We start from the raw sequence: 8,781 nt of genomic DNA, 5'->3' as shown, positions 1-8,781 counted from the left end.
ATTATACATGACTTAGCTATTTAAAATGAACAAGAAAAAAAAAAAAGAAATAAAATATGAGGCAGCACAAATGATTTCTGAAGGATCATGTGAGACTGAAGACTAAGCTGAAAATGCAGCTTTGATCACAGAAATAAATTATATTTTACAATATATTCAAACGGAAAACATCTATTTCAAACAGTAATAATATTTCAGAGTTACTGATAATATTTCAGAATATTTCAATAAGTCACTTTCAGGCCCTCCAAGATGTAGATGAGTTTGTTTCTTCATCAGATTTGTAGAAATGTAGAATTGCATCAGTGTCTCATCAATGGATGCTCTGCAGTGAATGGGTGCCGTCAGAATGAGAGCTGATAAAAACATCACAATAATCCACAGCACTCCAGTCCATCAGTGAACATCTGGAGAAGACAAAAGCTGAATCCATAATCCATAATAACGCTTCCTCCAGTGAAAAAGTGGTCTTGTCTGAATCAGGGGAGAAATCTGCACAGATCAAGCAGCGTTTAAACAGCTCTAAACAAATATATTATGGACTCGTATTTTATCCAGAAACAATGGTTTGAACCTTTCATATGATGAATCAGCTGTTTTGACCATTATTCTGACGGCACCCATTCACTGCAGAGCATCCGTTTGTGAGCAAGTGATGGAATCCTACATTTCCCCAAATCTGATGAAGAAACAAACTCATCTACATTTTAAATGGCCTGAGGGTGAGCACATTTATAGCAAATCTGCATTTTCAGCTGAAGTATTCATTTATTAAGCATTTTTTGTATTTCTTTGTCAAGCAGCACCTAAACAAAGTGACTTTTTAGTGTAAAATCAAACCCGCAGTGGTGTAACCCAATGAAGAAAGCTCTGAAATCATCTTATTCCTTGAGTTTCATGGGACTGTGAGCACCGAGGGCTGAGATGAGCTCATCATTGTTTAATTGAGTCTTCATAATGACTCCTATTTGCTGCATATCCAGCATACATGCCAGTAAAATAGGCATTATTGCTCGTAGTATTTCTCTTGCAGCTTGTGTTTTGCTGAAAGGTTAGAGCTGCTGATTATATGGCTCGGCAATCGCTCGTATTAAACCCAACAAAGAAAGTATTGTGAACCTGTTGGCTGAACCTGTTGCTGTTAGTGTGATATCAACACAGAAACACACCGGGATTATTAGTGACAAAGACAAAGAGCATGCATGAAAGCTTTCTTTAGCTACCTGTATAATTCACTCCCTGTGTGGACTCAAACAAAAAGCTAATAATCAAGTCAAAGAGTTTCTGTTTAAACCCAATAAAGTGCAATTAAACAAGCTTTTGTGAATGAATAACAAATAAAAAGTGGACATTATAACTCAAAATAACTATATTTACTCAACAGCGGCATATTGCAAGTCTGTCATTTGAGTCAGTTAATTAATTTTAATCCGTATTTTAGATTTTATTCATGCCATATTAAAGAGTAAAGATATTCATCAATGTTTTACAAACGGGTTCTATTTAAACACTGTAAAAATATTATGATGTTACAAAAGATTTCTATTCCAAATAAATGCTTTAAAGATATACAGTACATATAATGCAACCTTTTTGTTAATGCTGTTCTCCTGAACTTTCATAAAACAATAAATAATAATAATACGTTTTTTTAATTGCATTGCCAGACTAAGAGTCATGTTGGAGGATGATTTATTTTAGCGTAATAAATCAGCATTTTTTAGTATGATCCTGAGATGTCATTCTTAATTGTGTATTTGAGGTCATGTGACTTATTGAGGCCTGAGGTTCTGATCTTATGGCACTTGCTCTTATTAGAAAAGCAAATTGAATTAGCATAGCTGGGATGCGATGTCAAGTAGGGCACAGGTAATGACACTAATGACAAATCTGTAGCAGTAATTTGCATGTAAATAGCTGTCTTTATGGTGAGTGCACTGATGCAGACTGTAACAATGTGATTACATCTCGCTTCACAGCATGAGCCGCTCTTTCTAATCCAATGAATAGTATGAGGTGGACCTATAGGGCACAATTACAGCACGAGAGACAGAGAAATTGGCCTCTGTGTTATTGAGCTCTAAATTGACCGGCTGCAGTCTGATTTGGAAAATGTCTCTTACTGTAATTTATGAGAAAGATGTTTTGAGGTTTGAAAAGTCAGCTCAGAAAGAAACCAAATATGCTTTTATAAATTTTTTTTGGTTTGAGGTTAATGATTTTGTATTTTGATTTAAAACCTGCATGTGAACTGATCGTCACAGTGATGCTCAATGAACTAAAGTAATTAACTATGAATGATAAAAAAAAAATGTTTTGTTTAATTATATTTTAAAATGCACTTTGGTGTAATGAATCTAAAATAAAATACATTTGATTATATTTTCATTAAAATTAATTTAGACTTTTTTTTTAATCAAAAGTAAAATACTTTTTAACTCAAATTGAAAAATACTACAAATCAGAAAAACATCACTAGTAAAATAAGTTTGGACTGAAGGCCAGTGGTCGGCTGCATCTGAAAAACGAATATTTTCTGATTAAAAAAATACATCAATAATTTTATTTTCAAGTTAAAATAACATATTAATTAAAAATATTAAGTGCAAATGAAGTAAAAACAGTGTAAACCTAGTATATATAATCAAAGCATATTTTCCACACAAGGAATAATTAAATTTAATTATTTTTATTTATTTGACTATATGGCTTAACAATTGTAAAAGTGCTATTGCTTTTTAAATAACAGTCTGTTTATTTTTCTTTACAGAATTAAATGTCTAAACTCAATAATTACTGTGAAGTTACATGTTAATATGACTAAAGCACCTGCTGTCTGTAGCATTCATACTTTCACTAAATTACATTTATGCAACTGGGAAATATGCTTTTATCCAAAGTGACTTGCATTGCATTCGAAGTCAACATTTGATCAGTTCATGCATTCTCCGGGAATCGAACCCGACTCTTTTCTCTCATGACAGTCCTGAAGCCTGAGGCTCAAAGCTGTGTGAGTGTGAGGCTGTCTGTGAGAGTCCCACTTCATTTACTGCTGTTTAAGATCAACGGAGATCAGAATTATCCATAATAAAAAACATATCATGTATAAGACTTTAACTTTCAAAGTCTGTTTCGCCCTTAGTGCATTTAACACATACTGTATTTTATAAAAACCCCTCAACCTTTTATGTATTATTTTATATTTTTCTTTTAGTTTAACTCATGTTATTGATGCTTTTAATTAGATTATATTTTGTACTGATATATGTATGTGTATATATATATAAATATATATATATATATATATATATATATATATATATATATATATATATATATATATATATATACAGTACAGACCAAAAGTTTGGACACACCTTCTCATTCAAAGAGTTTTCTTTATTTTCATGACTATGAAAATTGTAGATTCACCTGAAGGCATCAAAACTATGAATTAACACATGTGGAATTATATACATAACAAAAAAGTGTGAAACAACTGAAAATATGTCATATTGTAGGTTCTTCAGAGTAGCCACCTTTTGCTTTGATTACTGCTTTGCACACTCTTGGCATTCTCTTGATGAGCTTCAAGAGGTAGTCACCTGAAATGGTCTTCCAACAGTCTTGAAGGAGTTCCCCGAGAGATGCTTAGCACTTGTTGGCCCTTTTGCCTTCAGTCTGCGGTCCAGCTCACCCCTAAACCATCTCGATTGGGTTCAGGTCCGGTGACTGTGGAGGCCAGGTCATCTGGAGCAGCACCCCATCACTCTCTTTTTTGCTCAAATAGCCCTTGATGCCTTCAGTGTGACTCTACAATTTTCATAGTCATGAAAATAAAGGAAACTCTTTGAATGAGGTGTGTCCAAACTTTTGGTCTGTACTGTATATATTATATATATTAGAGGTGGGCATAGATTAATTTTTTTAATCTAGATTAATCTCACTGTGATCTTGAAATTAATCTAGATTAAAATGGCTCATTCGAATTCTGCCGAGGGCATTCAGAACATGTGTGTTACCCAAATAAAATTGACAAACAGTAAGTCTTTGAGAAGGGGTTTATCAAGCGAGGTGGTGCATTAGAAAAGGGGCTCATCTCCTGTTTCCAAATGCGTCACAAAGTGCTTGAAAAAGCTGTAAACTAATTCCACATTGCACAAGGTGCAAACAACCTTACGCCTGTTTCACACATACTCCGTCTGCAGTGCGTATGCGTTGCATATTTTTTTACGCACCCATGTTAACGGATTCCAGTTGCGATTGTTTTCGTACCGAGTAGCGGACTGCAAACGCGTCCTGTGTGAAAGCACATCGAGTCCGTGCTGCACCACATACGTAACGTACACAGACTGCATACGCACTGCAGACGGAGTATGTGTGAAACAGGCATCAGCGGGGGTCAGCGGGGTCAGCAGGGGTCAGCGGGGTCAGCTGGGGTCAGCAGGGACCCGGTGAAGGTTGTACCAGTGGGCCCTGTTTGAAATTGTTTAATTTGTATGTTCGTTTATTTTTATTTATTTGTGCTATTTACACAATGTTAAAGTTTTTTTCAAGTTTGTGGGTGTCAAGGTACAGAAACCAAATAATTAAATGTAAAATAGCACTGGATAGTCTTCAATGTAAAAATGAAATATACAATCAAACCTACATTTATTCAGACACCTTCAACATTTCTCACATTATTACAGTTTTGCTATATATATCAAAAATTATATCTGGTGTCTGAATAATTTTTGGTTTGACTGTTAAAACTAAGTAATTCAGTCAAGAGCAGTGAGTGATTTTCATTTTCATTTTCTTGGATTAACATAGTAGCTAAATTAATGTTTAAACCGACAAGCGATATAAGGCTTAAAAACACGTGAAAAAGATAATACGTTATTAGTATTTTAAATGTCTTTACATATTTTTAGTTTTTAATTTTTGTTTTGAATATTCTAGTACTTCCAACTTTAACGTCTTTTATTTCAGCTGGTGACATTTCTCATTTGAGTAGCAATTTAGTTGTGTTTTTGTTATTTTTAAAGTGTTTTTTTAAACATTTAGTTTTTTTATTAAGTTTTATTATTTAGTTTGTTATTTTAGTTCTTCAGCTTAAACTTATCCTAGCCTATATTTTTTTTATTATTGCTTTATTTATTTCAAGTAGGCCCAAATTAAATTTTTTTGTAACCGTTAGTTTTTTTAAATCTTCTAACTTGCCTATATCCATGTTTTAGAAACATTATCATCGTGATTCAATTCAATTCAAAGTGGCACAGAAATAACACATTTGGGCCTCAATGAAAGAAATCACAATAAATGCCTTAAATTGCTTGTAAAGTCCTTTTTACACGGGTGTGTCAGCTTGCATCAGTTACAAGCAAGTGATGAAATGAACAGAAATGCTTTGGCATTCAAAGGAGCAGCGTGTCTTTTAGTCAGGCGCATGTGTAGACGCACTTCAGCTGTTTGTGCCAAACTTTAGACTGTATTAGTCTTTCCACAATATCTCGAGGAAACAAAGCAGAAAAAGGTATCTTACTGACCGATATGAATGATTTATCATCCCAAAATCCTAACGTTGTCAGCTGTTAGCATTAAACATTCACTGAAGCACTGGAACAAAACAGTGAAAAAGAGAAGATTATGAATCAAGGAGTTCACCCGCTGCTTCTTCCATTTATCATAAATCTCCTAAAATGTGCTTTCAGTGACTAATTCGATTTTTCAGATACAAGATTTATGTGGCGAATATTTATTATAAAACAATAAATCGAGCGTTTAGCTTCAACTGAGAATGAATCACAGGATGGTTTCAAAATGAAACTCTTGAGAGAAAACTGACGAAGAACAATAATAATGTTAAGGGTTTGAAAAAAATATAAATACTTTGTGTTAAGAATCTTCTAGTGATTATTTTTTATTAGTTTCAAGGTGGAATATGCCAACTTCTGCCACAGAATAAAAAATAAAAATGTGAATTTCCCACCTCACATTTTATTTATAACACCCAAAGTTTATATCTCACACACTGTAAAAAATAAATTAAAAATAGTACGGTAAAAACCTGGCAGCTGTGGTTGCCAGAATTTTACCGTAAAAAATACAGTATAGAAACATTTTAGATTTTACAGTTTTAACTTAAATGTACAGTTAAATACCGTAATTTCATTAACTGATACAATGATAATACACTAACCTATTAAAGTACTGAAATCTGTACCTTTGAAGAGGAACCAAAGTCAAGCAGCTTTTAAATAATAACACTTTTAGAAGGTGCACAGTGTCCTTCATACAAACACTAAACACCATTACGGTAATACACATGAAACTGAAATAATGCAATAAACCCTCATTTAACAACAAAAGGTGTAACACACACCCATAATATACAAAACTGATAAGAAAAAACTAAGAAGAAAGATAGTTATTTCAACAAAAAACATCGAATTTGAAATGTAACGTAGGGAATTCTGCCAATGTCAATTTACGGTCATTCACTTCCAAAAACAGTATACTACCGTAAAATTACCTATAATGTCCAATACCGTTTTTCACTATATATAATAGGGAAATGAACCGTTAAATATTTAATAAAACAGGTATTTACTGTAGCAAGTCTTTTATCGTTAAATTCACAGTATTTTTTACAGTGCATTATTACAATTCTGAGAAGAACTGTTATATACCTATGGGCTAAACTCAGAGTTATATATATATTTTTCTTGCAATTCGAACATGTTACAATTGTTTTGTTTGTGCATGAAATAGGCTAAAGTGTGATGAAATGGTCCTGAAGGTCCGAAGTAATGGTCTCATGCAGGTCATTACTGAACATGTGATTCATCAAAGACGCAAGAGACGCACGTCTTCAGCAGAGACGCAATCAACAAGATGAACGTGAAGGTGGATGAAACATGAGAAGATCCCAAACCTATCCATCATCTGAATGAAGATCCAAAACGAACATTGAATGAAGATGGTGAGGAACGTTTGAACAGATCAACACCAAGACCTCATATAACATGAACTACAGTCAACAGCATGTGGATATTATTCCTTTTATTCTTCCAGGATGCATTATTTTGAAATGTGACATTTATAGTGTTACAAAAGATTTATTCTTCTAATAAATGCTGTTCTATTTCTACTTCATCAAAGAATCCTTAAAAATGTATCACTGTTTCCACAGAAATATGAAGCAGCACAACTGTTTTCAACATTGATAATAATCAGAAATGTTTCTCAGCATATGATAATGATTTCTGAAGATCACGTGACACTGAAGACTGGAGAAATGATGCTGAAAATTCAGCTGTGCATCACAGGAATAAATTACTAATATATTTACATGAAAAAATAGTTATTTGAAGTTGTAATAATATTTCACAATATTACGGTTTTACTGTATTTATGATCAAATGAATTCATCTCGGTGAGCATTTTCTTTCAACTGTAATTTTTTTTCTTCTTCAAATTTTGGTTTTCAAATATGTGTGTACTAATTTGTATCTGATTAAGATTTACATAGCTAACGAAAACTCACACATGATTTTATTTACAAAATGCTTAAAAAAGAGATTTCTGAAATATATTATGATCTCAGTATGTCTGAGAAAAGAGAATAATCAAAGTCAGGAAAGATCTCTGGAGAAAGATGTGAGCACAAACAAACACGAATCATGATTAAAACATGTTTCCAGATGTTAAAAGTTCCTTCTTCAAAGGAGTTTAAAGGAATAATTCATCAAGTCATTATTTACTCACCCATATGTTGCTCCAAACCTGTATGCTCTCTGTGGAACATGAACAGTTTTTATCAAAGCATCTTCAATTCATGTCTCTCTCCAAATATAATAAAAACAACATATATCAGACCATAAATGCACCATAACAGTAGTTTTTGATGAGTAAATAATGGCTGACCTTTATTTTAGGTGAAATATTGTTTTACACCAAGTGTGAGAGCTGTTCTCAAAATGAGAAAAACTATTTTTCGTGACTAATTTTTTTTTTCAAGCAGCAGCACTGCGAGAAAACTGAGAGGTGATGCTCAACAATCTATGAAACTGAACAGACACAATGTGAGAAGAAAGAGTGGAATAAAAAGCCAGAGAGCATGACGGCTCAGGGACAAACGCAGGAAGAGACGGGAACAGTCCTGCATTATTCAGCTCGTATGTCGCTTTCCCTGGTCAATGCAACTGAAAACAGGAATTGAAGGAGGTGTGTGTGTGTGTGTGTGTGTGTGAACAATTGCACAGCAGTTCAAGCATTTTATCATGCATTGCATAATGGAATAATATATGCATAATGCATTTCAAAGATATTTTATTTTTAATGCAGTAGAATGCATTCAGTCTGCCCAACACTAAAATACAATCAGTTGAATATTACACATTATAATACTTACTAATCATCACTGTTGGGGAAAGTTACTTTTAAAAGTAATGAATTACAATATTGCATCACTCCCTAGAAAAGTGTCTAATTATGTCACATTACTTTTGTGTTATTTTTAAATTCGCTCACTCTCAGGCCATGAGTTTAAAGATGAGTTTGTTTCTTCATCAGATTTGGAGAAATGTGTCATTGCATCAGTGTCTCAGCAATGCATGCTCTGCAGTGAATGGGTGCCGTCAGAATGAGAGTCCAAACAGCTGATCTTCTCCAGATGTTAACTGATGGACTGGAGTGCTGTGGATTATTGTGATGTTTTTATCAGTTGTTAGGACTCTCATTCTGACGGCACCCATTCACTGAAGAGCATCCATTGATGAGACACTGGTGCAATGC

This window comes from Carassius carassius, chromosome 15 (assembly GCF_963082965.1).
Source record: "Carassius carassius chromosome 15, fCarCar2.1, whole genome shotgun sequence".
Classification (NCBI taxonomy): domain Eukaryota; kingdom Metazoa; phylum Chordata; class Actinopteri; order Cypriniformes; family Cyprinidae; genus Carassius; species Carassius carassius.
This window is presented reverse-complemented; position numbering follows the sequence as displayed.